Source organism: Seriola aureovittata, chromosome 11, assembly GCF_021018895.1.
Source record: "Seriola aureovittata isolate HTS-2021-v1 ecotype China chromosome 11, ASM2101889v1, whole genome shotgun sequence".
NCBI lineage: Eukaryota > Metazoa > Chordata > Actinopteri > Carangiformes > Carangidae > Seriola > Seriola aureovittata.
In genome coordinates, this window is record NC_079374.1 from 13,508,712 (window position 1) to 13,523,177 (window position 14,466).

At 40.3% G+C, this 14,466-nt stretch overlaps 1 long non-coding RNA gene across 1 annotated transcript; it reads right to left on the reverse strand.

Annotated features, from left to right (window-relative positions):
* Positions 1-223: 223 nt before the first annotated feature.
* On the reverse strand, positions 224-5,286 carry LOC130177821 (uncharacterized). The gene is made up of 3 exons (XR_008829062.1): positions 5,152-5,286; positions 4,720-4,784; positions 224-1,358 (listed from the first exon to the last, which is right to left on the reverse strand). It is a non-coding gene; the product is annotated as an uncharacterized LOC130177821 (long non-coding RNA).
* Positions 5,287-14,466: the final 9,180 nt, after the last annotated feature.

Genomic DNA, 14,466 nt, shown 5'->3' on the forward strand with positions numbered 1-14,466 from the left:
TTAATAAGCTGTCTCAGGCTCATGCTAATGCCAAATTGAACTGGATAAAGCTTGGCATTACTGCTAAAGTTGGCATGACAGTATTTGTTCATCCCAGGACATTTCCAGAGGTTGTACTAAAGTTGGCTGCAGTGAACAACACACAAGTCATTCCCATCATGTAGACTATGTCTATACAGGCAAAGTTTGACTCATAAACAGTCTCAGTACAGGATGTAAAACGTTTAATTTATTAACGAAACAGGATCATGACAAGAAACTCTTTACACCCATTTGTGACTTCTTTTCCTGAAATGTTACAAGCAAAACAACGTGAGGCATAGTCCATCAAATCTGCCACAAAGTCACACAAACTGTAAAACTCATGTCAAACTGATCACCTGAGCACTGATCACAGAGCCTGATAAACTATGGCAGTACTTATTATACAACCATCTTGAAAATGTTCAGGATACCACAAACTATTTTTGGGCAATTTGCAGCACAAAAAGAACTCCTCTCGATGACCTCCTTATAAACTGCCAGTCACTCTTGTTTGTCTTCTACCCTCCCCATTTCATTTTCATCTATCAATAATATGGAAACCTCAGGAATACCTTTCAGTTTTTCAGAAAGACAGATAAAAGAAATACTCAAAAAAGATTGCAGTGAGTCACAGAAACATTGGCTCTTTATTTTACAACAGTGATGGTAGTCGGTAGCAGTGAGTTCCAGACGACTTAGTAACCCTAAGTGGCCCTTAGTAACCCTAAGTGGCCCTTAGTTTCACATTTGAGGCAACAAGAGCGGTTGTTAGAAAGAATAGGAGAAAATGTCAAAAAGTGACCAGGAGATATTAGTTTTACACAGTTGCACTATTATTGTTTCAGTGCTTGCAGTGGTTATGTGTGACTGTCTGTTAATTGAGTTCACTAGATTGAAGTGTTTATCTCCTGAGTGTCTGGAGGACCTCCCCTGCATGGACCTAGTGCACCAGCAGCGAGGTAATAATCATCTTTCCACGCTGTGACTGGTTAGAAGAAAGAGACCCAGAGCATGGCTGCAGATGAGCAGGCCTAGTGGAGAAAGAACGGACGTGGAACAGAGCTCCTGACAGAAGAAAAAGCCTTTAGCTGGCTGGATCGTCACGCTTGAGCATGAGAGGAAGGTAAAAGTCTGCATGGACTTGTTTAATGCCCCGCTGTGTGAGTAGTTTCTGTGTTTTACCTTTTCCATCCCCGTGAGGTAAATCCGGAGTTGGCTTGTTGGACCAAGCAGCCTGTGTCGGTGCATTAAGGGGGCTACAGCTGGCCACATCAGGGCCAAGCAGTCAAGACCCCCCCCCGTGCATCTTCCTCTCCCAGACATCACCCCTGGATCTGAGGTGAAAGGAAGGGATTCAAAGACTATTAAAGACTGTGTTTTGGCCAGCAATTAAAAGACTCTACTACACTCCAGTCGTTTTTAAAACCAAATCTTGCCTGAAGTAATACACTGCTGCTCTCTTTAAAGTGAACGAAATAGCCTACATAATTCATTACTCCCATACAATGCAACAGTCCTAAAAACTATTATCCCTTGACTTCGAAAGCTTCATTACATATGGCTAGCTCTATATTCAAAAGGTATAGATTAAGCCCTTATACTATTGTAGTGGCTTTAGCATTTGTTGCAACAGGCTAAAATGAACAACGTATGGAGCACTGTGTGAGTAATGCTACAAAGCAGGATGTTTCATTTATGAGCTGCAAGACACAATGGCACAGAGAGCCACATTTCATTAAAATTTAACCAAGACAAATGATCTGAGAGAGCACACCATCTCTTAGGTTGCTTTCCCACATCACATGACAGCCAGCTGGACACAGAGAGAGGGAGGAAATGCTGCTGACCAGCTAATGGATGACAATAAATTTGAGAGTTTCTCACTGAGTTGCACATATAGACACCTCAAACTAAAACAGCAAAAACTGGGGTGGTTGTAATAGTTGTGTGAGGCAACAGCAGGCTGGCAGGTGGTGTGATTAATGATGGGAATGAGAAAAGGTTAGCATCATGTCATTAATGAGACTTCACAGAGCTACAGTAAATAGGCATCCTATGTTTTTGTTCCCAGTTAATATATACTTTAGTCATATCTTTATATTGATCATCAATAGCTTGAATCATACGAGTGTGATACTGAAAACTCTTTTGGTCATTTTGGGGTCAAGGGCAAAAAGTTGTAAATGCAACACATATCATATCATTGTATAAAGTGAAACATTTCTTTTCTTGTATAACCCATCTCTTGTGGCCAACTGATGAATGTAATATTCACTCTCCTTTTCTCTGTGGCTTGCTCTTCACCAACTCCTGAGGGGAAAATCTGTCTCTTTAGCTGCTAAATGCTCCACTATGTTCACCAGCCTGCTGTTTGATGCTGGTTGGCAAGTACACAGTGGGTTTATCATTACTAGTTCAGTGAAAACAGCTGCTTGCTGCCTCTGTAAACAACCCTGAGAGCAGTGAAAGTGAACTGAAACAGTAAAGACACAGGGCATTAAACCAAAACAATGAGCTGAAAGACACTCTAAAGCTAGAGCAACCCCTTCACATCGCATGTAGTCATCAGAGTCATCGTTCATATTCAAATATTCATTATAGCTGCTTTAAATAAAAATAAAAAAAATAGCTGTGAAGTTGTTGATAGTGTCTCTGGCATCATTTTTCTGATGAGTATTTTTCACTGATTCCATATGTAAGAAGTCAGAGACACACACTTGGTTGACTTCTGGGAGTGTAAGCAGGTCAGATTCTCAATACATGTGGCGTGATATACTTATGTTCAATGAGACAAAATATTATGTGGCATTGCTCTGTGCACATATTCACTATGAGGGAGCAGCTCTGAACATGAGCCACATTACTAGAAAATCACATTCCTCCAACCCTTGACTAAAGAAGTCTAATGTCAGCGCTTCCCAAGAAGAAAACCATGTCATTTATTTTCCTGTCAGTCAGACATGACTAGAGCGCTGTCAGTCACCATGAGCAACAGAGCCAGGCACACACTGCTCTGCTACATACCATTAGGATCGGAAACAGTCACATTTTCAAGAGTTAGTACTGCACCTAGGTTGTTAGCAACATATTTTTCATGTGGGAGCTGCACTCGCAGCCCTCTGGACATAATCCAAGCCTTCAACATGTGGCTTTAGGACAAGTGGTCTGAGGATGTAACACCATGTGGGAACCTTATGACTTAAGACATTGCAGCTGTAAAAATAAAGAGCCAGAAACATTTACAGCAATAGGTAAAGCAACCCATACAACATAGTGCAACATACAGTAAAAAAAAAATGAAGGGTTTAACATAATTTTTACCTTTTTATATAAAGCATAGTCCATTTCATATGAGCTAAAGTTTTCAGATGGAGGGGAAGGTTATGCTATGTATGCAGTCATTAGAGATTCTGTAGAATAGAAGGAGATTGATGAAGCTGTGCAGCCCTATGTGGTCTGCGCTGCCTGGTCATACTTAGGCGAGCTTCTTACAGTGCTTTCCCCAGGGCAAGCAAGAGTATTGGTTGAAGTTCAGATATAACTTCATTTTCTATGTGGATGAAATGCACCTTAAGGGCAGAGGCAGTGGGTGGAGGAGAGGAAGGGGTTCAGCAGAATCTGTGTTTCCCGCTCACACAGATGCTCGGTGAGACTCAGAGGCTGGGGCATAAAAGAAATCCATTGTGGCTGTGGAGCCTGACTGCTGACAGAAATTAAATTGTGTCCACTGACTTTTCATATAGCAACCCAAGGTCTTTGTCAATAGTGCCAGAGTCTCAATACCATTACTGAGCAGGCAAAAAAGCCTTTCTGTCTGTACTCCAAATGTCAACCGTTCAGTTTCCTTTATCTTCCGCTCACACTTGAGCTATTTCTAATAAAAGAAGAATAACAATCAACATAACAACCTTTGTATTAACACTGAGTAGTTAATAATAAAAGGTAGTTGTGTATGTGGTGAGCATCTTTTGTAGTTTTACAAGCACTTTGTGACCCCATGCACGTTAATTCAGTCAGCAAAACTGTAATAAAAATATGGCATACATTTCCATGATGCTAATGAAATAACCGTAACATTAGAAATGAAAGTAAGTTGGTCTCGTGTTGTCTTTTTGAAACCTCCTTGCTTTTTCTGTAAAATGATACCAGTGACAGCCAGTTATGACATTCTGTGGCTTTGATATTTCTATCTTGTCTTTTCACACAGGTGAATTTAAAATCAGATTTCACAGCGTGCATTTCTGCACCCTTTCGATATAAATGGCATTTCGTAAATAAGGATGAGATGTACTAAAATGTAGGTTTACACTTCACATGCCAATTCTCTAAAGGTTAATAAAGGACAAATACAATTTCTGGTAATAATGCAAAGTTTAACTTACAACAATACATTATTCAAGACAGTTTCCAGGGGTAGTACTCTATTTTTATATCTTTGTGAATTTAATAGAGTAGAACACGTTAGCGTATTAATTGATACTAGGCCTAGATAGCTAAGCTAGTTAAAGACCCCCTCAGATGAAAATCAAGTTTTTAACTTTGTTAAGATGTAGATATGATGTTTTTTTATATAATACAGGACATATCATGAGCGAAATAAGCAGTCAGCACCATAACTGCATATTTCCACCTTGGAACTGCAGTGAATCAATGAAAGTGTCATAAAAACGGATTCAGACAGCCAGAGTTTCATACCTCAGATAACTAAAGAGCCAATCCTGTCAACTTCTGGGGATGGAGCGGGCAAAATACACCAGCGCCTTGTTTGTACAGAGAGGGAGAGTTAGCATTAGCATAAAACACTTAGTCAGCCATTGCCAGTAACAAGCTAACAAACAACTTAAATAAATAAAATATGCTAACTATGCCAACTGCTCTGATAGCTATGTCTGCTAGTCACCAATTTTGATGCACAACAGACTCCTCATTTGAGGCTGGCACTGAGTGAGGCTCAAACATGTATGTTTCCTCTTATGCTAATCAAATGGATAAACTCTGTTCTTCCACTGGTCACCAAAACTATGTCATTACAAGGAGCGAGAGTTTGCATTACCAAAGCTACTAACACTGTGTTAGCCACTGCCTGTTAGAAGCTAACAAACAACATAAACAAACAAATACCCTTACCGTTCAGATATGTCGCACAACACACTCGTCATTCCTCGGCAAACTCCTGAGTCTGGGTCTGACTGAGGCCCAAACGTGTGGCTGAGTTTCTACAATGTTTCCTTGCTAACCATCTTGATTACAGATGCTCCTTCACCTGTCAACCTTGAGCACGCACCGGTGGTGGGCGGGGCATAAGGCCTGATCCACAGTTTCTCAATGAGGAAGTAATCGTAGATCTACTTTTTATGTGGGAAAACCATGTTAAACAAAATATTAATCATGGGAGAGTATTTTTACACCGTTTAAAACGTGCCTGGCAACATGTGCATGTCATGCAGTGAGGAAGACAACATTTTATCATGAGTTTTTGGACAACAGCAACACAGAGTTCTTTCAGTCTTCATTAAAACATGGCACAATCAATTACCTCAGTTTGTTTGGCTCCGATGTAAACAGGTACATCTCTGCTACGTTACATGGTGTTTGTATTTAGGAATGAAAGCTTTAGGACATAGTGAGTTAAATGTTTTAAAATGATGTTTGTTTTCTTTTCATTTAATTTATATGAAATTGTAGAGCAAAAAATCTTCTCAAGAGCAAAAACAAAACATTTTCTGTGACTGAACAACAATTCATCTTGTTTGAGTATGTAAAAATTACAGTACATTTATAAAATGTTTGGCTTCAGTTCTTAAATATAAAATATAATGCACAGCTGTTTTTACTCTCTTACCCATATCACTGAAACCATTGTATATCATTGTGGCTGTATATTTTTTAAATAAATCTGTACAGGCTGTGCAGTGAAATCTTGATCCAACAAGACAAGATAGCCACAAAATTCCCAGCTCACTCGTATTTTCTACTCACTTGGATCTTCTGAGACAGATACAGTGCTCAAACGAGTATCAGATTGACAGATTGATACATGAGGATCCCGGACGTGTTGATAGTAGCAATCTGTATGAAACACAGGCCAGAGCAGCACACAAGAGAAATTACTTATTTTTTTGATGCATGGATCTCGCTGTTGAGCCTAGTTCATGGAGAGTTCAGTTGAGCAGCAGGCTCTGTCATGCTCCTTTTGAATGGATTCACTCTCCACTATCTCTCTGGCAGGCCGAGGGTAATGGATGAGGTGCAAGGTTCCAACAAAAAGCACATCTGCATCCACACGATAAAGTGTTTCACAAAGGAAAGGCAGTTTTCTTTGAACGAGGACCCTCTCGGAGTTTCCCACACATGGTCCTCATAAACAGTTAAGCTCCAGATATATACCCAAAATGTTACTCTTCTGAGGTAAACTGATAAAAAAATATATATGCAAGTACAACTGCAACAAAACTGCCATCTGTGCATTACAGTGCAGATGCAAAATCTCACTGTGCTGTAAACAGATCCACACATTCATGCATTTTCACAGCTGACTACAGTGTGAGAAAGTATTTGACCAACACTATTCTGATAATGGTGTGGTCATTGGTATAAACTGCTCTGAGATGTGTTTCCTCTTTGCCTTTGGTCCATTATTGAGCACATGTCATTGCTCGGGGTAGACAGTATTGTGTAATTGACTGGCTGGCCCTGAGGCAACTGGAGATGTTAGGCATCTCCGTGGTCACACCTCAGTGCCTCACAGTTGGCAAGGCTGGGCTTGCAACAAATCACACTCCACTGACAGCCATGCTCGTCTTTTTCGCTGCTCGCTTCCTGTGGAACTGCAGCAACAGCAACAAAAGAGCCTGAAAGACAAGGACAGCACATTTAAATATTACTCAGCATCAGAAAAAATTTAGCCCAACTCTACCTGCAAACGTGGACCAACTTGTTTTCCGATCAGAAAACTGTGAGCACATGGTAGAGGCACTTACCCTCCCTGTAACCTTAGAAATGGCCGGGAAACCTCTGCTCTAGCAAATGGGAAGGTCTGGCGGGGGGAAATGTATTGTCTGGGCACTCCAGAGTGAGGGAACAGATGGGGACGTGCTCCTGTTGTTGGGCCAACAGGACACTTTAACAAGCAGATTGCACATTTACATTTGTGCCTGAGAGCTGGGGACATTACGAGCCAGCGCTTTACACAGAATAACATACATTGTTGCATCCAACAGATTTAGTCCAGGACAGATGTAGCAAGAGTCTGTAGCTGTCATTGCATGAATATACATATGTACTAATGCATGAGTCTAGGCATTGAACGGATCACAACTGGAATTGTTGTATTAGAAATCATTACTTTCAAACCACACAAATTCAAAATTGTCTATTTAAAATCAGTTGTTCCACTGAGGATGGACAAGATGCAGGGAAGACACAAGGATAACAACTGGCAGCGTCGCTCCCAGAGACACAAATGTATTCAGATTATGCCTGGTGGTCAGAGTGCATCCCAAAATCCTTTAGTTTGATTTTGTCCCATCTATCATTATTCTCTTTGGCAAACACAATGCCACTGGTTCCCAGAAGAATTATAGGGCAGCACTGCAGAAGACAAACAATTTACTGGCACTTTGCTTCACTGAACAACACTGTCAGCCTGCCAGGAACCATCCATTTTAAACAATACGTGTTTTAGTCACTGAGCTGCACATTTCTTGGACACAATAACTCATGGTATTCAAAGAAGCATTTAAATTATGCCAGCTACTTAAGATAATAGAAGCAATTCCAACACTGGAAACGTGTATTCTCATCACACAGATGTCTGATTTCATTGTATGTGTAATGATCAAAGCATAGATCAAATGAGCAGAGAGAATGTGTTGGAAAAATACCATCACCTTCCACACCTCTATTCGATATATTGTGCTCTAAACGACCTCACCTTTAAAGAGGGAGAGCAGATAAGATTCTTCTTGGCAGGCTTTTCTGCATTAACTCCCTCTCCTACCAGAGCGTAAATTAAGTGGGGAGCTAGTGCAGTGTGCCGAAGCAGGAATTTGGGCCCGAGGCAGAGCAGAGAAGAGCAGAGCAGAGCAGAGCAGCGGGATGCTCCAGGGGAGCCGGAGGCCACATTATGCTGCAGCAGGACCAGAGAGCTCAGAGTCTGACAGCCCTGCGCCCTCAGTGGACACACCAGGACCACTGCCACCGTATTCTCAGGACATTTACATTATTCAAAGATAAATGCATTGTCAATTTTGTGTCTCCCAACACTAGATATGTGTGCCGCTTCACTCCTCCCGCAGCCAAAGGTGGGCTCACCTCCACCTAATGCAAGACATGCTACAAATGAAATCAAATGTCTTTCTCAGTGGTGCAGAATTACTTAACCCTGCGCGCTGCCACAGTGCTCTTGGATTTTAGATTGTAGTGCAGAGGTGTGTAGGTGAGGAGAACAATGGAGGTAGGAAATGTGCCTTGGAATTTAGGTGCTTTAAAAATGTGGTGCCACGCTGTAGCTTAGAGATTTGAGTCTTAGAACAATGATTTTAAACGGAATGGCACCAGTGGGAAACTGTTGTCCAGAAATGCAATTACAAAAATGAACATAATGTGTGAAGTCACATCTACATGAACGCACCACTAACAGGTGAATCAGAGACTTGGCAAGGTGCATTTCATTAAAAAAATATCATTTCATGTTGAATAGTAAATAAATAGTACGCTATTCTATTCTGACAAGGAAATGTACCCTCAGGATATTCCCTCTACGTTCTCTCTACCCTACTCAACCATCGACTGGTTGAAATGTGAAACTCAAAGGAGCTGTAATGGATACTGATTCACATTTGTATCAAGTTGTTTAACTATACAAAAGATGTCAAACTTAATATACTTTGGAGTTTGTAGAGGGGATCAAAGCCAAAGATGAATTGTGGTACAAGGTTATCTTCTCAGATTAAAATACAATAATAACTCAGACTGTACCTCACTGTGTGCTAAAGGCATGTTTAGTAACAATGCACAAAGCTTAATTTCTCTTGTTTGACCTGAAGGTTAAAGGATAAGTCGGATGATATTCTATATTTTGGCTATCGTCCACACATCAAGATCAAAACCATCACTGATTTTTTTCCTACGAGCGTTCATTGCCTGTGTAGCCTGATATATGTTATTCCTTTGTGCTATACACCTTCATTGACCTGCAAAACTATTAAAAACACTGGGTGACATGTTGTTTCAGTATGAGGAACATGGTCACTGTGGTTTATTTTCTGTGTGGTTTTATTTTTTTTCAGTCCTGCCAATTCACTAGTGTTTGTTAATCCGCCACTGAAAATAGTCCTAAAACAAATGCTATATGTTTGGGTCACATTTGCTGAAAACCACAGTGCCCATCTGATTTAGGAAATTACTAAGTCTTCCTTTCAGGTATCACTTCTTTGCGGTCATTTCTTTCCTTTAGTATGATCATATTTCTGTTGTAAGTCTCTGTGTAAAGATCCTGTATGTCACACTGATAGCGATCTGCCTCACATTCTCAGCAGAGGTAAGACCTCCAGTGAAGCAGGATCCGGTTTCAGCGCTGTCGTTCACTGTAAAAGAAAAGTTCTACAGGACAGGCTGCGGGCTGAATGTTGAAACTTCCTTCCATGGATGAATTGTTAACTTTAATACTGAAACTTATGAATATAGTTATTCATTCAACAATCCATCTCTCATATCTAAAAGTCCTAGACTATTTTACTGAAATAATGTGTCTGGGATTACAAATGAAAACCACACAGGATCATTCTTTATCCAGCAGACAGATTAAATTCCAAACCCTGTTACTGTAATAGGCACACTTGTAGCTTGCCATGAATTAGAGCTCTAATTATATTAGGTACTATTTTAAACAAAATAACACATTTCTTATGATCCATAGGTGTAATTTATAGCAAAGCCAGGTTCATTTTCCTGGGCAATCAATTTCGTGGTGTAGCAGAAGACTAATATAATTATGTAAAGTGCTGAGAGCTGAGTATCGCAGTCAGCACAGAAGGGTTTTTCGAAGATAAATGAAGATGCAATTTATTCACTCATAATTTCATACAGAAAACGTTGTGAAAGAAATCCATATGTGCATCAGAAAAAGGTAGAGGCACTAATACTTTTTGATATAGACTACCAGTGCATTGTAGTCAAGGCTTGGGTAATGTATGAGTTACTTCAGGTTTCCTCACATCACTGAGCTATCTTTCACATGAGAAAGGAAGAGAGCAGCCTTTTGGCCAAGCCCTCTAAATCATACCCAGAGGAGTGAGTCATTTATTATACTTACAATTATATCAATATCACTAACACATAAGATTGCGATAAATCCACGCACATCAGTTTCCGTGACAACTTGCATGATCAATGTGGGGAGGGTCCTCAGCTACTGTTACTCTTAGGAGTTTGGCTGCAGGTTTCTTGAAGTTAAAACCTTTTATGAATCCAGCAGCACTATAACCTCGCCACATCTCATCTTTCTTCACTTTATCTTCTGCATGCCCTTATTGAAAACACTAACCCATGAGCCTGCTGTTATGGCAAAGTGAGTGTGCAAAACAAAGGGGCCACCTACGCTTTGCTGGAAATCCATTTCAGTCAGCTGCAGAGTGGGAGCTGACAGGGAAAATAATTATTTTTTTAAAGATTTTAGGTGCTTCAGATGTGGATTGTGAAAAAATGGAGAGAAACTCTACATCATGCTGTTCCTGAGTGGAGCGCTGCAGTCTCCTTTCAGGGGCTTTGCCTTTATCAAGCTATTTTTTTTTTTACATTAGTCAGTGTGTGTGGACAAACTTTCTCCATGCATGCAATATGGCCTCTTTAGAGGGACAGGTGTAGCCCTCCGCAACCAGCAGACAAATGAGGAGTTTTTTACATGGATGTGATGTAACCCTGCATTGTGGTCTCTTTAGTCTTTTTCTTTCCAGAGGGAGAAATACAGTGTAGACTTTACGAGCTGGCAGACAACACTGATGCCCCCAGCATGAACAGAGTGTCTGCCTCATCTGCTCATTCACCTCCACACTGTGTGTTGAATCCATAATGACAGCAGAGGCCAGAGAACAGGAAGGACTTCTGACAATGGTGTCCTCTCACATTCACATCCTCTTGTCAGTGTGTACAGATGGTCAGGGTGTGCGATGCAGATCACTTCTTCCTTCCTCCTCTTGTCTGATACCAAAGAATTACTGAACATCATCATAAATCGAGCGCTGCGCGGGGAAAGAAATGAAATCCTGACTGTCAGTTTAATGGACTGAAACACAAGTTTGGGATATAAAATCATTCATACAAACCCTTTATATAGAATGTGCCCGGTGGGGAAGTTTGGACTATTGTGAGGGGGGAATGGTACCTTCTTTACAAATTAAAACAAAAAGGGTTGTTGTCCTCATGTATTTTGAGTAGTTTAGATAAGAAAAAGAATGAATAAATGAGCATCAAATTAAAAAAAAAAAGCTAATTAAGTTAATCAGTTAGTTTCAGATATCAATAAATTCTGTTTTATCAGTAAAATATCAAATGAGCTCAGTGGCAATTTAATTTATCAACTTTTACATCACATATAATAACAGCAGGTTTATCCATAATAGCATCATGCTAGCCTTAGAAGCATGTTTAAATAAAAAATAAATGAAAAACGCATCTGGTGAGTGAGTTCACATTTAAATAGTTTTGTTGTCCATGCACAGACATAAAGGCAGGTATATGAATTCATTAATAAACTTATACACAGAAGTATCAGGTTATAACTTCCCCTTTATTCAAAGGACATCCCAGTCATAACAACATTTCAAAGTAAATTGTTCGTAGCAGTAAAAATTCTACAATAAATAAAAATTAAGATTTTTTTTTTCAGTTTGATTGGATTGAATTCCTGCAAACATCACAAGTCACAAATCAACAACAATAATGAATCCTGCACTTTGCTGTAGGTTTCTCAGAGCTTTTCATCATGTTTGAGAGATAACAGAAAAAGTCAGTGACAAAATACAAATTATTGCTCCACTGCAGAAAATAAATAAGCTGAGGGATGCTGTGATAAAGCCATAGCAGACCTCCAGGCCCCCTTTTCTGTCTAGTCTTCCGCTGCACGCCACTCCTCAGCTCTGAAAGCAGTTTCACCTGTACGGACCAGTCCTCGTAGTTTTTTTTTTGTCAGGTTTTGATGAGATGAAAATCCTCTCTGTTCCCCTCCGTCAACCGCTTTGTCCTGAAATCCGATAATCCACAATAACTTTGTTCGGTGATAATAAAGCAGGATAGGACGCCGTCATTCAAATCAAAGCAGTTTTTTTTTAACAGAAAAAGAAAAGAACTAAATATAGTACTGAATACTAAATATAGCTATTTACTGATCTTAATTTCTTCTGCAACGTTTTCACAACTGCTGCTCCCTCTTGTCTCTCGAGCAAGCGCGTGTTAATAAAAAAAAAAAAAAAAAAAAAAAAAAAACCCTCCTGGGATGGGGATGAACGCTGCTCACTGCCACACTTGAATCATCGCGATATGTTCTGTCAGTGACCGACGTGCATACCAACTTTCTTCCTATGGGCTGATTAAAACGCTGCAACATGTTGGTGCCGCGGGAACGGACAGTTCTCCCAGTGCCCTCTAAAGAAGAAGAAGAAGAAGGAGCAGCTGTGACTGTACCTCTTTTAATCTACTGAAGAAACTCTTTGAATGAAAGGCTGGCTCTCTCCCGGCGGCGGCCACAACACACAGATCCCCACTGCTCCAAGCTCTCTGTCCATCACCTCAGACATCAACGTGGATTTACAAAATAAAACCCAACAAAAATCTTTAAATTCAAATACCGGCTGTCCCCAGGTCGGATGTCCTGAGTAGAGATAGTTCTGGACTTGCTCTCATTAATAGTTCGCCTACTGTAGGACTACACTTTCCCATATGTAAACATTACCCTCCACTGAGCAGGCGTGGTCTGCTCTGCTTTTATCCAATCAGGGACACAAAATGAGCTCTCAGCTGCACTGCCTGCTCCAACAAAGCCTGTACAAGTTATTTCACACTTCCTTCATGTATCCTAATCTAAAAACTCCCATAATCCAAACCATTTATGTGATTAGTGAGCAGCTATAGTCTGAAACACGTGCTTTTGTTTCATGCAGAAATTAAAACTCAAAAAACACAAGTCTGTAAAGTAACATCTATTCATCTGGTTTCCTAACAAGACTTGTCTCTGTGTGAAGTAGAATTTCTTTTTTGCAGAGCAAAGGGATCTTTGCTGGTGCAGTTTCAAATTGAGGTGAAACCTGCTTTTTTCATGCCAGATTGTTGAATTTGATCCGCCCATGTCCAATTACAGAGTCAGGGGATACAGAGTCAGTAAGGATAAAATCTGAAACTCCATTTGCTCCATTTAGTGCTTCATGAGCGAGATTTAGACTTCCATTATTCCCTGTTGATGGTGCTCTTGCCCGAGGTATTTGATCATCAAATTTCAAACATCATTATTGATTTTAAAAAGGTCCAAATTGATATTTGTTAAAATTTGAAACTAGATCCTCTGATCCTTCCCCATGCATTTTCATTAAAACAGTAAATTTTCTCATGCAAAATAATTCAGATCGCAGAAATTATCTTATTAACTTTCAGCTTGTTTTCGGGAAAATGATGTTTCATTCAATTTAAAAAAAAAATGTTTTAAGAAAACTATTTTTAGGGCTCAATAAATGAGTTGTGCAGCGCAGACAGCGGCGGTGGGGGAGATGAAAGAAAGAGCTCACCCAGGGTTAAAATGGCCGCCATCCACTGAATACTGAGATGATTTGTAGCCTATTGTGGTAGCTCGTAGCCAAAGCCCAAGATGGATTTGATGATAAAATGAGATGAAATAAAGTTAAAAGCTGTCATTACAGGATTTAGGATAATACCTGCATGCTGAGTCACATTTACTTCCCTAGCTGCAACTTTTTGGGGGGCTGGGGTGGGGTGGGGGGGCACTGTGACTCTGGGACCTGTGCGGATTTAAAGCCACTGATGATTTCTGTGACAAGAGTTTCATTTGCCTTGATGCGCTCTTAAATCCGAGGATATATCATCTCAGGAAATGTGAAAGCAGTAGGGTTCTTTTTTCTAACTCTCCCCCACCATTACAGATTGGGCTGCTCGGTTTGAAATGTGTTACTTGGATCTGGAATGCAAATGCTTTGTTCACGAGGAGGAGGGATCAGCGAGGAGTCTGAAAGCGACGAGTTTTTGATTAATGAGCTTTGAAATGGCTCTCCAGGAGCAATAAAGGATGAACTGCTCTGCCTCTCTCTTTCTCTCTCTCTCTCTCTCTCTCACACACACACACACACACACGCATATACGCACAGGCATCCATCGTTGCATCATTTCCAATGTCAAAGAAGCACCCTGTTTTTTTTTTCTTCTTCTGGTTTTTATTGT